At 44.6% G+C, this 17,500-nt stretch overlaps 1 protein-coding gene across 1 annotated transcript in view; it reads left to right on the top strand.

Moving 5' to 3' along the window:
- Nucleotides 1–3,666: 3,666 nt before the first annotated feature.
- Nucleotides 3,667–17,500, top strand: part of LOC127004019 (facilitated trehalose transporter Tret1-2 homolog) — a 110,145-nt gene continuing 96,311 nt past the window's right edge. The window contains exon 1 of the mRNA XM_050871225.1: nucleotides 3,667–6,607. The gene's annotated coding sequence lies outside the window, so the exon portion shown is untranslated. The remainder of the gene's footprint in view (nucleotides 6,608–17,500) is intronic.

Genomic DNA, 17,500 nt, shown 5'->3' on the forward strand with positions numbered 1-17,500 from the left:
CTTGATGATGAGGCTGAGGAGAAGAAAACTACCTCTTACGCTGTCGAGAGAAGTCCATGAAGTCTCTCCATGAAACACACTCTCTCTCTCTCTCTCTCTCTCTCTCTCTCTCTCTCTCTCTCTCTCTCTCTCTCTCTCTCTCTCTCTCTCTCTCTCTCTCTCTCTCTCTCTCTCTCTCTCTCTCTCTCTCTCTCTCTCTCTCTCTCTCTCTCTCTCTCTCTCTCTCTCTCTCTCTCTCTCTCTCTCTCTCTCTCTCTCTCTCTCTCACTTTGTCATTATTATTATTATTATTATTATTATTATTATTATTATTATTATTATTATTATTATTATTATTATTATTATTATCATTATTATTATTATCATTATTATTATTATTGTTATTACTATCATCATTATTCACGACAACCTGATGTAACAAAAATGACCACTGAGGCCACGCGCAGATATAGCGTATGCCCCCAACTTGAATTACGTACTCATGTCAAGAGAATGGAAAACCGAAAAGTGGATAGAGAGGAGATGATGGGGCCATGAAAATCACTGTAGTCTTCCAAATATGTCGAGTCCGTTTTGACGTTGGCTCCCGGGTCATTTTCCCTCTGCTCAGTTACGGTCCCAACACCTATTTTTTTCCTTTCATTTGTTACCTATAGCTTACATACGAGAGAATGAAATAGGTGTTGGGACTGTGTGGCAGAGCAGAGGGGGGGATCGGATCCGCGGGAGCCTATGCCTGACCGGCCTCGACATATTTGGAAGACTATAATAATAATAATAATAATAATAATAATAATAATAATAATAATAATGACAAAGTGAGAGAGAGAGAGAGAGAGAGAGAGAGAGAGAGAGAGAGAGAGAGAGAGAGAGAGAGAGAGAGAGAAGGCAATGGGTGCATATGAAATGTCAGGTCAAGTACTGATTTCTATTTCCTTTTTTTTCTATACTTTTCTATCTAACTGTCTATCTTTGTGTCTGTCTATCAGTCTGTTTGTCATTCTGTCCCTTGATCTATTTATTTCTCTATTCCATCTTCTGTATATCTACCTAAACACTTATATCGTTTTTTCTGTCTATCTCTATTCCTTTCTTTCCAATTTCTTTCTATCGAACTATTTATCTCCCTGGCAATCTATCTATCTATGTATCTATCTATCTATCTATCTATATGTAACTAATTAACCTTCTATTCAATTATTTGTATCTATTTATCTACCTCTAATATTCCTGCATGGAGGAAAAACAGCCGAGTATGAGGAGTTGAAGGGAAAGAGGTCCAGGAAAATGTTTATGCGCCACTCTATTTATCTCTCATTTTCGTACATTTGGTTTCATAGTATTGTTTCAAATTCATGCTAGTGTGATGCAAGAATTTTCCCAGAAAGACAATGGCGGTCTCAGCTTTTCTACATAATGAATGACGGGGTCAGGAAACCGGGCGAGAGCGAGGTGTGTGAAGTCGTCGGTTTGGGACGAGCTGGGCACAGCCACGGCCGATGCGGGGGCGGCTGACACCACCCGGCACGAGGCAGTGGGATAGGGGACGCGCGCTCTGGCATGTAATTCTGAATGTAAAACTCTGTGATTCAAATATTACCTTCAGGACGATTTACTCATAGATAGAAAGGTTTTAAGTAATGTAAGAAATGCAAGTCCAGACAGCGAACTCAAGGCCCGGGTGTCACAGGCTTTTGTGAGAAATCTTGCCCGAACAGTCCTTGAACAAGAGCCTTGGACTGAAGAAACGCTGCTGGCCGGAAGAAGAAACTGCCAGGTTAGTTGAGCGCATCTTTTATTTCATAGGTTTCTTCTCGGGGCTCTTCAATTACGAAGTTGAGCTCATCTTTTATACCATCGGTTAGCTCGTCGGTGACTTCAGTTACAGATGTGAGCGAGTCTACTAAACCATACGAAACATCGTCGCTGACTTCTTGAATCCTGACCTCATTATTTATCGCACTGGTTCCTTCATCGGTATCGCCTTCAGTGGTCTTTCCCATCTCATCATTTATGCCACTGGCATCTTCATCGGTGACATTTTCAATTGTCTTTCCCATCTCATCATTTATGCCACTGGCATCTTCATCGGTGACATTTTCAATTGTCGTCTCCATCTCATCATTTATACCACTGGCATCCTCATCAGTAGCATCTTCAGTTCTGTTTCGCATCGTGAGAGATAACTGGAGCAACTGGAAATGAAAATAAGTGAGTGAGAGGGTGAGAAACAGAGAGAGCGAAAGAGGGATACGTGCCTGACACCGAAGACCGCATGAAAATAGGGAGATTATGTGGAGAACCGTAGGGGAACAAAATAGACTTCAAGAAATGAGGAAAGATAAGTGAAGGATATGGGAGAGGGAGAGAGGAGCAGGCAGTGTATAGAAGAAATAGGGAGATGGAAAGGAGGGAGAGAGACTTCTTCATACTTACTTCAGACACACGAACACACGACCTGGTCGGGCCGGCACACCTGTCCAACGCTTACTTGTGGAAGGAAAAAAAGAATTGATTAGTGGAGCCGCAAGGTGAGATGGAAGGTGTGAGAGAGAGAGAGAGAGAGAGAGAGAGAGAGAGAGAGAGAGAGAGAGAGAGAGAGAGAGAGAGAGAGAGAGAGAGAGAGAGAGACAAACATTACACACACACACGCACGCACGCATGCACGCACGCACGCACGCACGCACGCGCGCGCACACACACACACACACATACACACACATACACACACACACACACACACAAACACACACACACACACACACACTTTAGGAGGAAGACAGCGAAAGTAGACAAGACAGAAAGAGTGAGAAGAGGATGAAGCAGAGGAGGAGGAGGAGGGGTAGAAGGGGGAGGGGAAGGAGGAGGGAGGAGAAGGAGGAGGAGGAGGAAGAGGAGGAGGGGGGAGTGGTAGCTGACAGGATTCGATACGTAAGAAAAACTGGTGATCTTTGGTTCGCATCCCCCCACATCCTCCTCCTAATCCTAGTCCTCCTTACCCTCCTCCTCCTCCTCTACTCTCCCCCCTTTCTCCTCTCACTCTTCTCTCCCCTTTTCATATTCCCCACCATTTTTTCCTCCTCCTCCTCCCTGAGCTCAGACACGTATTTATTCTCCTCCACACAAATGAGAGAGAGAGAGAGAGAGAGAGAGAGAGAGAGAGAGAGAGAGAGAGAGAGAGAGAGAGAGAGAGAGAGAGAGAGATTTACATAGATTTACATAGAAAATCAGACCATACAGACCCCATGGTCCAGACTAGGTGGTCTGTCCTTAAACCTAAGTGATTCTACATTAATCAGATAGCTCCAAAACGTTGCATTTTTACTCTAGTTAATATTAACTTGAAGGAAGTGACGATCGAGCTTGTTTTTAAAGGAGTCAATCGTGTTATACTGGACCACTGAAGGTGGGAGCTTATTCCATTCTCGCACTACAACGTTGGTGAAGAAAAATTTGGTGCAATCTGAATTTACTTGTCTACATTTGAGTTTTATGTTATTGTTCCTCGTTCGCAAAGTGTCATCGATCATAAACAATTTTGTTCTGTCTACATTCGTGACACCATTGAGTATTTTAAAACATTCGATCAGTTTTCCTCGGAGGCGACGTTTCTCTCTTTAATAGTAGAGTCAACAACAACAATAACAAAAAAAAAACACCGTGAAATACAGCACATGAACCAGAAAAAAACAATATCCCCAAAAAATATCTGGCCAAAAATGATGAGTTTAAAGGTGACTCGAACAAACAGGTGTGTGTGTGTGTGTGTGTGTGTGTGTGTGTGTGTGTGTGTGTGTGTGTGTGTGTGTGTGTGTGTGTGTGTGTCCGCGGATCACGGTCCTCCCCTCGCGTCCCTTCATGTCCCTTCCACCAAAATAGCAACAACGGTAATACATATAAAAAAGGGAGAAACGTGCCAGTATATCGGCAGCGAATGTCCAATCCTAGCACTGGCGTATCGGAAATCGGTGCTGTGTTATCGGCAGGCGGCGGGCGGCTCCGGAGGGCGGCGTCGACGGGGCGTAAACGCAGAGAAAAAGGGAACGCAGAAGCTTGGGTGACGCGAGTGTCCGATTGGAGGTCATTGACGGAGAGGAGATGATGAGGCGGCGGGCGGCCCTGTAAACATGAGGATATTGGCGCTTTCTCTCTGTGTATGTATGTGTGGGGGGGGGGGGGAGAGGTGCTGTGGATGGTAAGGGCACGTGGCTATGGTGACCAAGGAAGGAAGGGGAAACACCAGCAACGGGAAGCAGAGGAAACTGGGCTGAGTGTCTGTGGCGATGTGGTGACTGGAGGGGCGGCAAGCTAAGGGGAAGGGAAGGAAGGGGTGGGGAGAAAGGGAGGACGGAGGGAGGGTGGGCGGGAGGGCGGCAGGAGCGAGCGAGGCGGGAGGGCGGATGGGCCAGGCTGGGTTGTGGCTGCCGGGCTCTCTCGTCCGCTATCCCAGTAGTCGGCAGGCAGACTTGGTGGTGGTGACAGCTCTCCCTGACGCTCTCCAGCTCTCTCTCCCCCCACAGCACACCCTACCGCCACGCCACACCCCAGCGCCGGAGCTTCTCTCCCACGCTCTCCCTCACGCCCAGCACAGAGCTTCTTCCTCAATTAAGGTGTCCTTCCCTCCCTCGCCGATATAAGTTTGGCGAGAGGACTTGATAACCAACTCGAAACACTGACTAGTATCTCGTTGCTGAGCTGATCATAGTTGGCTTTCGGTGTGTTGTCGTCTCGTGTCAATGTGAACCTTGGCTCAACCTAAAGAAATTGTCGTTCGCTTGGTGTTTTCCCACGCCCGTCACAGGAGCCCCGCCCCCCCTCCAAGACCCTCAAGCATAACCTGGAAGCCCGGCCGTCAAGGGAGCGTGTTTATGTACGCGTGTTGTGTGTGCGCGTGTGTGTCAGCAGCCCCGAGACACGGCCAGGCAGCGAGGTGGGTGTCACGCCGCTATGGCCAAGGCAGAACAAGAACTAAAACCGAAATAAGGAAAAAAGATCGTTCATTCGCCTCCAAGCAAAGGAACACCCACGCCTCAGGAAGGTGGTCCCGCAGCTGCTCTCAAGTCTTCCTCGGTGTTGCGTGCACCTGAAAATAATTGCGTCCAGTGATCAGAGAAAAGAATAAATGTCATAATCTATTTGTCGGGCGGGATCCACTAGCAGCCACTCCCCTCTGCGCCATCACGTCGCAGGTCCTCGTCCCCCAGCACACAGGAAACACACAGTGGGAGATAAAACACCCCACGTTTGTCCGCGCCGCCGCTCGCTTGATGTCTCCTCTTCATCGCGCTCAAGAGGATTCGCCAATATTTGCCCCGGAAGCCAACTGACTGCACGAGAGACACTTGGCCGCGGCGGAGCGAGCCTCTCATGATCGTCTGTGGCCCTCGCGAGCATCGACTCCTCTCCCGCTGCAGCCCCGCCAGGCCACGCTGATATTTTTGTACTGAAGGCAAATGTTTTTCGGTGACGGAGGAGGCGAGAGAAGACGTTGTAGTCCTTCCCTGTAGCAAGGAAACAACCAACCCTCGTGATTACTTCAAGTGCCGAGTGGTGGGTGATTCGAAACACAAACATACACATACACACAGATTTTCCAGGACTCTGAATCCACAACAAAACTCTCGAGGCTTCCATTTTATAACCATTTTGAGAAAGGAGAAGAAAGAAGGCGAAGACAACAGGCGCAAAACAAAACCAAAATACAAAACAATCAACAAAACCCGCTTCCCTTACATTCATTAAGGAAAAAGGGAGGGGCAAAATAATCAAGAGTTAAAGAAAAAGAAAACCTTAACATATCCAAACAAGTCTTCCATTAAAGTGTCTGAAAGAGAGGGAGAACAACGGCCCATCCACCCCCTCCACCTGCGCCGCCTCCACCGCCTCCTGGCCTGAAGTGGGTCCTCGCGCCTTCTACCGGACTCAGCGGAATCCTAGGCAGCTGGAGTCCCCGGGAGAAGCAAAGGCGGCCAGTCCCAAGCTGCCCTTCGTCCCTTCCTTCACCCCTCCCTTCGTCCCTCCCGCCACACCTCAGGCACGCAGGGGTCCAGAAGTCAAAGGATAAAGTAAGAAGAGTAAGAAAAGCCGGAAAAGAATATAAGAAAGTAGAAAGAGACGTCAGAAAAGGGCGAAGAGAGATAATATATGGAAATTAGGGCGTGCGAGAGAGAGAAAGAGAGCCGTCAGAGGAGAGACCAGGAGTAAGGGAAAAAGAAGAAGGAGCAGGAGGAGGAGGAGGAAGAAGGAGGAGGAAAGGTGATAAAAAGTAAGAGAGAGAGAGAGAGAGGAGACAAGAGGAAGAATAAGAGAAGGCAGGGTCAAGGCAGCATGGTGAGGGAATTCCACTCTCTCGCTGACCAAGACGGAAGGAAAAAAAGTTGCTGCAGAGATTTTTCCGACAGAAGAGCTTCCTACTAAGTTAGCCGAGGCCCTCACCGCCCGCCCCTCCCTCACCCCTCACAACAACAGCCAGCCAGCAGCCTCCTCCCTCCTCTCTCTCCCTCCCTCCCTTCCTTCCTTCCTTCCTTCCTCACCCCTCACCCCAAAACACAACGCTGTCACCCCCTCCAGGCCCCCTCTGCCCTCGCCTCTGGTTGCTTCTTGTTCCGTGAGTATCAGAAGTTGTTCGTTGTCTTCTTTAGAAAAAAAAATATATTGTCCTCTCAGTTTACTTTTTTTATACTCTCAACTAACTCGATTAACTTGTTTTACGTGCGTGTGTTACTAGCTGTGTGTGTGTGTGTGTGTGTGTGTGTGTGTGTGTGTGTGTGTGTGTGTGTGTATGCCATTTTACCTTTACGTGTTCGACTATTACGAATTACATTTTATTTCCTGAATATTGATTACGCTTTAAATGTTACCAGGTGGCGTCACGAATCACCTTTACCTGACTAATGCTTTCACGGTCACCAACTCTTCCGGGAGCAAATGGCGGGGTCGCAGGGGGCAGGGGAGTGATTGAGGTGATGGTGGTGGTGGGGAGGGGTGATGGTTAAGGTGGGGGAAGGAGGCGATACGAGAGGGAAGGGAAATGGGGAGGTATTGGATGGGGGAAAGATGAAGGCTTAGGGACAAGGGAAAGGAAGGTGAAGGGAAGAGAATGGAGATGAAATGTGGAGGTTAGATGATGAAAGGATGAAGGAAGGGAGAGAAGAAGAGAGAGGTCAGAGAAGGATGAAGGGGAAATAGACTAATGAGAGGGGAGAATGTGAATTGCGAAGGATACAGAAAAAGGGAAGAAAAAGGGAGGTGACTATGGGAAGGGGAGGATAGAAGGAGAAAGGTGGAGGAATAGCGATGGGAAGAGGAATGAAGGAAATAGAAGAGAGATTTTAAGAGGAAGGATAAAAAGAGAACCAGTCAAGTTAAAGTGTGAAGGAAAGTGGAAAAAGAAAGGTAAAACTTAAAGGGAAGAGGAAGAAAAGGGGAATTCAAATAGTAGATTGAAGATGATGAAGTACATAGGGAGAGAAAAGTAAAAGGTTAAGAGAAGGTAAAGTAATGGGAGAAAGAGGGACAGTTAAGATGAAAGAGAAGAGAAGGGGAAGGAAGGGAAGGTACGGGTGGAAAAGGGAAAAAGAAAAAGGAAAAAGAAAGTGAGGGAAAGGTGAAAAATGTGGGGGACAAGAGGAAGGAAAAGATTAAAGAAAAGGAATATGAAGGGAATGGATGGAAAGGGGTGGAGGAAACGGAAAAGGCAGAATGGAAAAGAGAGACTATGGAAACGGGGGTGAAGAAAGGGTAGATAAGGGGAAGGGAACGGTGAGAGAGAAGGGAATGAAAGGGAATGAAAGAGAGTTGAGGGAAAGGAAAAGGGAGAGTAAAAAAAAAAGGAACAGGCTGGCAAGGGAAGAGGAACTATTTTTGTCCAATTATACGAATGCGAGCAACCATTTTCCACGGACTTTTTTTTTATTTCTCTCTCTCTCTCTCTCTCTGAAAAAAAAAAAACTAAATAAATACAAACTTCCTAGAGCTGTTTAGAAGGAAACTTTTGACGACTTTTTTTGTTTAACGCGATAAATCTTTGTGTTACTGCAGAGAGAGAGAGAGAGAGAGAGAGAGAGAGAGAGAGAGAGATAGTCATTCAGTCAGTCAGTCAGTCATGCAATCAGTCATTTAGTCTATCGATGAATTCTTGCGTACACATTTATTTTATCTTTCAGTTTTTGACACCCTCTCACACACCCACACACTACCCCTCACACACACATACATCCTCACGTGCTCCCACCCACCCCTACACACTCATCACCTCCCCCCCCCCCCCTTTCTCATCCCTCCACACACACACAGGAAGACACTTAACGTCACTTTTGGTCCCATAACGAGTATTTGCCGAGACGAAGACACAAAAGGGAGACGCAGAAGAAGTCTCTCTCGTCGCTTGTCACCGGAAACCACATTAATTCAACACAATTATACTCCAAAGACGCGGCAAGTAAGGGGAAGAATACGAGGAAGCGTGAGATAGATAGATAGAGAGAGAGAAAGAAAGAGATAGATAGGTAGATAGATAGATAGAGAGAGAGAGAATGAGATATATAGGTAGATAGAGAGATAGATAGAGAGATAGAGAGAGAAGGAGAGACTACTATTTTACATTAAAGGAAGCAGCTAAAGAGTAAAACCAAACAACAACAAATAAAGCCCGCTAAGCACTCAGATAGATAGAACTAGACAGATATAGATAGACGGAGAGATAGATATAGATAGACAGATAGATAGATAGATTCCCTGTACCCTTCCCCTTCCCATTCTTCAACCTCTTTCGTCTATTTTTCATTCTTCATCTTCCTCTGCTCTCTCTTCGTGCCTCTTCTCTCCCTCTTCGTCATTTGTCACTCCACGTTTTTCCTCCTCTCGTTTTCCTTTTTTTTTATTCCTCTCTCGCTCGCTACTTCTGTTTGTAATCTTTAATCTTTCACTCCCTTTAAATAACTCTTTTGGCTCCTCTTCCTCCTCTTCCTCCTCCTCCTCTTGTTTTATTTTCTCCTTTTTGTCCTCTTATTTTATCCCTCATTTTCGTTTTTATCTTCTCTCTACTTTCATTGACTGAGTTTCGTTCACTCCTTTTGTTGCAACTTCTCACACTTTTTAGCTCTTTCTGCTTTTATCTTTCTCCTCTTCGTCCCTTCTTTCTCTGTATTTTTTTTACTTTTTTCTCCGCTTTTATTTAATTCCTTATCAACGTTTTCACGCACGTTTCTCTCCTCGTTTTAAGTTAGCTTCCCTTGACATTAAATCATCAGTCTATCTTAATGTTTTCTTGTTTTATATCATGTCTTTCTATACGTACCTGTTTGCCTCTGTGTGTTGTATTTCATCCCTCATCCTCTCTAAACACTCCTGTGCTCAAGTGCTTCATTTCATCTTTTGGTTGTTGGTCCTTTATTATTTGTTCTCTTACATTTCGCCCGTTTCATCAGTTATCGATTTCTATTTCTGCACTTATCAGCTTTAATCAATATGCTGCTCGCTCCTTCTTTTCTCTCTCTCTCTCTCTCTCTCTCTCTCTCTCTCTCTCTCTCTCTCTCTCTCTCTCTCTCTCTCTCTCTCTCTCTCTCTCTCTCTCTCTCTCTCTCTCTCTCTCTCTCTCTCTCTCTCTCTCTCTCTCTCTCTCTCTCTCTCTCTCTCTCTCTCTCTCTCTCTCTCTCTCTCTCTCTCTCTCTCTCGTACAATAGATATTAGAGGAAATAACACGAGGAGACACAGACAGACAGACAGACAGACAAAAATATAGATCCACCAACAGACAAACAAAAAACACAAACCTAACAGACGAACAGCAAGAAAAACTTATCCTGATACACAGACGTTCCATCATCCTTTTCTTCCTTCCTTCCTTTCTTTCTTCCTCCCTTCCTCTCTTCCTTTTCTCCTTCCCTTCCTAACTTTTTTCCTCCCTTCCTCCCTTCCTTCCTCTATCTCTGCATCATTCCTTCCTTCTCTCCCTTCATTCATAGCTGTCTTCCTTCTTTCTTTCTCCCTTTTTCAATTTCGAACCATTTCTTCTTTTTTTCCCCTTTTCAATTTCTAAGTATTTTCCTTCCGATGTTTTCCTCTCCTCTCCTCCGCCTTCCAAGCCACTGAGCTCCAAGCCTCTCTCACTCTCTTCCATCTCTCAAACTTTTCTCTTCCCATTTTTTCCTCCATCTTTTTTTTCATTTTTTTCATCCTCTTTCCTTTTTCCCTCTCTACTCCGTCCGCCGCGTCCCCATCTTTCCTTCGTCTTTTCCCTTTTTTTTTTCTTTTAGTTCTTTTTCCTTATCTTCCTTATTTTTACTTTCCTTGTCCTCTATTGTTTGTCTCCCTCTTTCGTCATTATCTCCTCCATCGTTCTCTTTTCATCCTTATTTTCTTTCCTTCTCTTTTTCTTTTCTTCTCTTCCTCTTATGTTTCTCATCGTCATGTCCCTCTTTCTCCTCTTTTTTTTTTCCTTCTCGTCCTTTTCTTTCCTCCCCTCTTCGTCATTTTTCACCCCACGTTTTTCCTCTCGTTTCTTTTTTTATTTCTCTCACTCGCTACTTCTATTCGTCCTCTCTAATCTTTCATTCCCTTTAAATAACTCCTTTGGCTCCTGCTCCTCCTCCTCTTCCTCCTCCTCTTGTCTTATTTTCTTCTCTTTGTCCTCTTCTATTTCCCTCATTATTATTCTTATCTTCCTTCTACTCTCAGTGATTAAGTTTTGTTCACTCTTTTTGTGCAACTTCTCACACCTTTTAGTTCTTCCTGTTTACATCTCCCTTTTGTCCACTTTTTCTCTTCTCTGTGTATTATTTTTACTTTTCTCCTCTTCTATTTCGTTCCTTATCAACCTTTTCACACACGTCTTTTCCCTTGTTTTATGTTAGCTTCGTTTGACATTAAATCATCAGTCTGTCTTTATGTTTTCTTGTTTTATCTGCTGTGTCTTTCTTTACCTACCTGTTTGCCTGTGTTTCTGTCCGTCTGTCTGTCTGTCTGTGTCTGTCTGTCTGTGTGTCTGTCTGAACGTATGCTTGGATGTATGTAGAAGTAACTCTGTCTCTGTCTTTATATATATCTTTTCTACCTTGCTCTCTATCTTTGTTATTTACCAAGTCAGATTACCAGTAACGTAACCCTCTTTGATATTTGGTGACCCTCAAGAGAGAGTGAATAAGTGATGGTGACGCTGAGAGACGAAGGACACCCTCTACATCCCCCCCCCCCCCTCCCCATACACACACACACACACGCACACACGTCACACTTTTGATTCACGCCGACATGGGACTTTGCCGCTGCCTCTTTTTTTCGGCGCCCTCACACGTGCACCAATATGACATACATTTAAACTCCACACTATTTTTCAACTTTTTCTCTCTAAATTTATTCCCAGCGTGTGCGGCTTTCCGATTTATGTGAGGTTTTATTTTTAGCATTGGCAAGTTAGTGATGCATTGATTATATTTTTAACTGTGTGTGTGTGTGTGTGTGTGTGTGTGTGTGTGTGTGTGTGTGTGTGTGTGTGTGTGTCTGGGTTCAGCTTTTTTTTTTTCATACATATATCGTGATTTAATTCCAGGGATAAAATGGAATGATTAAAATACTGCGTGGTTTCAAGGGTTACCTCGGCAAGTATTAATTAAAAAGTGATGATTGCAACGGGGGGAGATAAAAGGCTTACCAAGTTTGTATGAGTGTTAGGTAAAAAAAAATGTGTAAAGGAGAAGAATTAATTGATCTTCTAAAGAGGCTTTTGAATAACTCTGCAAATTATATGAATGTTTTTTAACCTACCCTCAGCAGACAGATATACAAAAAGACATGCAAAAAAGATATGCTAGAAAGATACGCAACTAAAAATGAAGAAAAACCGATATACATAATGAAATGCAGACAGTGTTATTAAAAAAAAAATCATGCGTAAATATACCTCGGCAGGACGTGTTATTTTTTCTCCTGTGATCCATAACAACACATGATTAAACGCACGATAAACAGTAATCAGTCAGTCGGTCAGTCGTCCATCCCTCATGTATTTGGGGCGGACGTCACGGCCCTGCATCATTCAGCACAGACAATCGATGGCAAAAAATGAAACCACGCCTAGGAAATCATTACGACACCAGCTAGTAACATGACTTGATGACGTCACTCGTAAATAATAGAGTACAACGTGTGGTGCGGTGTTGCTGGTGTGTTGAGTTTCGTCGCCGCGCGCAACACAAACAAAAATAGCGCCAGTCGACGCTCTTTCTTTTTTTTTACTGCAAAAGGGCCGGCTCAAGGGCAACACAAATTATATATAAAAAAACGCTACATAAAAAAGCCCGCAATAAGAAAGCCTGCTAATATAAAAAAAATAATAAAAAAGCCCGCTAGATACTGGCTACTTCTGCTCAATTAATCAAATACCAATCGCTTTCTTTACTTTTTTTTATTAGCTTCACTGAATTATATGAACTTTATGCATTTACTGTCAATATGCAATAATTTCTCAAGTATTGGATCACTGAGAGACTTTGTTGAATTACTTTTTGTCTATCCCACTCCGCGCACGTCGATTACTAGGCGATTGGCAATTTTACGCTGCGATGAAATATCGAAGGCAGATGTCCGACTCACGGGTTTTGCCAATGAGTACCAAATAAAACAATCGTTATAAACTTTTGCTATCAGGATGAAATCGGGTTTATTGATTCCATAATTCTGCGCGACTTCGTCCACCACTTGTGTCTGAAAATGAATGTTTGTGTTTGTCTCAGAGATTTACGGTAATGTGATCGTATTCATTTTCATCTCTTCGTCATTTTTTTTTTACAACAAAGGAGACAGCTTAAGGGCACAAATAAAAGGAAACAATAATAAAAAAAAAAAGCCCGCTACTCGCTGCTCCCAAAAAGAATTCAAAGAGGTGGCCGAAAGAGAGTAAAGTTGACTAGCTCCTTGGTAAGTTAAATTTGGGGGATTTACTATAGCTGTGTGTTGGTGGCCTCGGTGCTCATCTCTGTTGCAGTTTCGTTATGTAGCACGTTGGGGAGTAAGTAAAGTTCGGGACATACCCTGTAGCTGCGCGTGGCCTCGGTGCTCATCTCCTTCGCATAGTGAGGTGCAAGGCGTAGTATTTGACCTGCGGAGTGTTTTCCCCATGGATTTTTTTGCTACATTTACTCTGGGGATTGATTGTGAAGTCCTATCTATCATTTAAGTCTTATTTTAAAGTCTCTGGCGGGTAAATTTCAATCTTTTAGGCTTCTTTGAAATTCAAGTCGTAGTATTTGAACTATTGAGTGTTTTCCCGCGTAGTTTTCCCGCTGTTTTGACGTGTGTATGAAACAAACAAGCTTTGGGGATTGAGTGTGAAGTCTTACCCTCGGGTCCCTCGCGGTGTTGACGCTTCTTCTTGGTCGCCGGTGTTGACATTTTGATCGCCTCAGTTTGCCACCCGACGGGACGTGTTTTCCAAGCGTCTATTATTGATTTTTTTGTGTGTCCGCGAAACAAACCGACTAATGGGAATATCGAGTGGTCATGCATTAGTCCTGCGCGGAGCTGTTTTTTTTAATTTAACCTTTTGCGGGTGGGGTTCCGATGGCGGTGGGTTGCTGGGTGGGTACTTAAGTTCGCTCATCGGCGTCTCTGGCAAAAACAATGCTAGCAGTTTTAGTTTCAGATTTCTTCGTGGTATTGCTGTGACCTTTTCTTCCTGGGGGGGAGATATGCGCTTATTACTCGTTACTAATTCCCAATCATTACTCTAAACGTCGCCTTGTATTTCTTTTGTCATTTCTGTTTTACATAGGAAAGAAACTTATTATTCAGAGTAGCAGTAGTCTCTCTTTCATGTCTTCCCAGGTGTTAGCGGTTTACCTTTGTCGTCAGTTAGTCGTTTTTATATTAACTGTCTTTTATCTGCATGCAAAACAGTAGAGTGAAAAATGTAAATCAAGAGAAAAATAGAAAATAAATAAATAAAGCTTGCTAGCACAAACAAACTCAATCTTTAGTGTACTAGTTTCGTTTACAAGTCTTTCCAGGTGTTCGTGGTTTACTCCTGGCGCTGTTTTGCCGTTTAGCTGTCCGTCCGTCCGTCCGTCTGTCCGTTCGTCTGCTTGTCTACCTGCCGTCAGAACTTTAAGCCCAGTGACAATATTTGGGCGACGGCTCAGCCTCTCCCGCTGGCGCTAATCTCGGGGGGCTGAAGGAGTGTTGCCTCACCCGCCTGCCCCGTCCTCTCCTTTCCTCCCTCCCTCCTACTCTCCCTCCAATTTCTCCTTTCCTCCCTCCCTCCTACTCTCCCTCTAATTTCTCCTTTCCTCCTACTCTCCCTCCTACTCTTCCTCCAATTTCTCCTTTCCTCCCTCCCTCCTACTCTCCCTCCAGTTTCTCCTTTCCTCCCTTCCTCCTATTCTCCCTCCAATTTCTCCTTTCCTCCCTCCCTCCTACTCTCCCTCCAATTTCTCCTTTCCTCCTCCTCTCCCTCCAATTTCTCCTTTCCTCCTACTCTCCCTCCAATTTCTCCTTTCCTCCCTTCCTCCTACTTTCCCTCCAATTTCTCCTTTCCTCCCTTCCTCCTACTCTCCCTCCAATTTCTCCTTTCCTCCCTCCCTCCTACTCTCCCTCCAATTTCTCCTTTCCTCCCTTCCTCCTACTCTCCCTCCAATTTCTCCTTTCCTCCCTTCTCCTCTCTCCTCAATTTCTCCTTTCCTCCTCCCTCCCTCTCCCTCCAATTTCTCCTTTCCTCCTACTCTCCCTCCAATTTCTCCTTTCCTCCCTCCCTCCTACTCTCCCTCCAATTTCTCCTTTCCTCCCTTCCTCCTCCTCTCCCTCCAATTTCTCCTTTCCTCCTACTCTCCCTCCAATTTCTCCTTTCCTCCTACTCTCCCTCCAATTTCTCCTTTCCTCCTCCTCTCCCTCCAATTTCTCCTTTCCTCCTACTCTCCCTCCAATTTCTCCTTTCCTCCTACTCTCCCTCCAATTTCTCCTTTCCTCCTACTCTCCCTCCAATTTCTCCTTTCCTCCTACTCTCCCTCCAATTTCTCCTTTCCTCCTACTCTCCCTCCAATTTCTCCTTTCCTCCTAAACTCCCTCCCATTTCTCCTTTCCTCCTCCTCTCCTCCAATTTCTCCTTTCCTCCTACTCTCCATCCAATTTCTCCTTTCCTCCTACTCTCCCTCCAATTTCTCCTTTCCTCCTCCTCTCCTCCAATTTCTCCTTTCCTCCTACTCTCCTCCAATTTCTCCTCCTACTCTCCCTCCAATTTCTCCTTTCCTCCTACTCTCCTCCAATTTCTCCTTTCCTCCTCCTCTCCTCCACTTTCTCCTTTCCTCCTACTCTCCCTCCAATTTCTCCTTTCCTCCTACTCTCCCTCCAATTTCTCCTTTCCTCCTACTCTCCCTCCAATTTCTCCTTTCCTCCTACTCTCCCTCCAATTTCTCCTTTCCTCCTACTTTCCCTCCAATTTCTCCTTTCCTCCTACTCTCCCTCCAGTTTCTCCTTTCCTCCTACTCTCCCTCCAATTTCTCCGTCCCTCCTCCTCTCCCTCCAATTTCTCCTTTCCTCCTACTCTCCCTCCAATTTCTCCTTTCCTCCTACTCTCCCTCCAATTTCTCCTTTCCTCCTACTCTCCCTCCAATTTCTCCTTTCCTCCTAATCTCCATCCAACTTCTCCTTTCCTCCTACTCTCCCTCCAATTACTCCTTTCCTCCTACTCTCCCTCCAATTTCTCCTTTCCTCCTACTCTCCCTCCAATTTCTCCTTTCCTCCTACTCTCCCTCCAGTTTCTCCTTTCCTCCCTCCCTTCTGCTCTCCATCCAATTTCTCCTTTCCTCTCTCCCTCCTGCTCTCCCTCCAATTTCTCCTTTCCTCCCTCCCTTCTGCTCTCCATCCAATTTCTCCTTTCCTCTCTCCCTCCTGCTCTCCCTCTAATTTCTCCTTTCCTCCTACTCTCCCTCCAATTTCTCCTTTCCTCCCTCCCTCTCTTCATTATTTCTTATCTCATTTCCTTTGTTTCGTGTTCCTAATATTTGTTTCCTTCTTCCTCCCTCCCTTTTTTTTTTTTACATTATTTGTGATATAACTTTCTTTAGACTTATTTTTCTGTCGTGTTCATAGCCTATACTCTTGCTTCTCCTTCTTTCTTCCCTCCTTTCCTTTCTTTCTCCCTTTCTTTCCCTCGTTCATTCTTGTATTTAATCATCATTTCTTTAAACATGTTCTTCCCTCATCGTTTTTTTTTTCCTCTTTTTAGATTTTTTCATGTTCCTATTTTTTCTCACATTCTTTCCTCGCTTTTTTCATTTTTTCTTTCTCGTCTTTAATCCTCTTTTCCTGGGACCTGTTTATCTTTCTTCCTCGCTTTCTCTTTCTTCTCAAATATTCCTTTTAGCCCTAACGTAACTTTCTTCCTTCTTTGCCCTTCCGTGTTTTTCTTCCTCTAGTTGTGTTTTCCTTCCCTCACGCCCACTTTACTCCCTCCACCTTTAACGTCACCATCCTTCCGATCTTCCACCTTCCTTTCTTTCCTCCTCTCCGCACCTCTTCCTCCCACGCCTCAGCTTCTCCCCTTCAGCTCCTCACTCGTCTATCTCTCATGGTTTTCTCTGCTTTCGCTTCCCATTCTCGATTTCTTGACATTCTGGACCCATATTCTCAAACATTGCGGCACCCAAGTACATATATTTGACAGGGCTTCTATAGGAGTTTTGGGCATTGCGAGGGGTAGTTTTATAACCCTGGTGGTAGTTTGACTCCTTTTCTGAACCTAAAGGAAGACTCATTAGAACCCGATTGATCCATCTTTTGGCCCTTGGAATTAGCTGATGTGAGATCCGGAAACGTCTGAGAATGCCACCCCTGCATCTCCGCATTGTATTCTGTAACTCTATAACCTTCATTCTAACCTCGACGCCTTATGACTACTGTATTAGAGGCACCATGACTGCATACCTCAATCAATCAGCCAATCAATCAGTCCATTAATCAATCAATTCGCTCGTAGTCACCGCTAGAAGCAACATCAAGCAAGTCTTACAAAATAGTCCTACAAGCTGAAATCCATCACATTTTCTTTTGGAGATTCAGTGCACCTCGTTTTCTGTGAGGGGTCACTCAACCAAAACGCGTAACTTGCTTTGAAACAGAAAGGCTGAGTTTGGGATGTAAAATAGCAAGACATATAGATAGAAAAGGAAGATAGAAAGGCAGTTATAAAGATGGACAGGCAAACAGATTGAAAGGTCGATGGGAAGACAAGCAAATATAGACAAGTAGATAGACAGAAAGGCAAATAGGAAGATTTTTTTTTTTTTACAACAAAGGAGACAGCTCAAGGGCACAAAAAAAGAAAACAATAATAAAAAAAAAAGCCCGCTACTCGCTGCTCCCAAAAAAGAATCAAAAGAGGTGGCCGAAAGAACGGTCAGTTTCGGGAGGAGAGGTGTCCTGATACCCTCCTTTTGAAAGAGTTCAAGTCGTAGGCGGGAGGAAATACAGATGAAGGAAGATTGTTCTAGAGTTTACCAGCGTGAGGGAT

Source organism: Eriocheir sinensis, chromosome 27, assembly GCF_024679095.1.
Source record: "Eriocheir sinensis breed Jianghai 21 chromosome 27, ASM2467909v1, whole genome shotgun sequence".
Lineage (NCBI taxonomy): Eukaryota > Metazoa > Arthropoda > Malacostraca > Decapoda > Varunidae > Eriocheir > Eriocheir sinensis.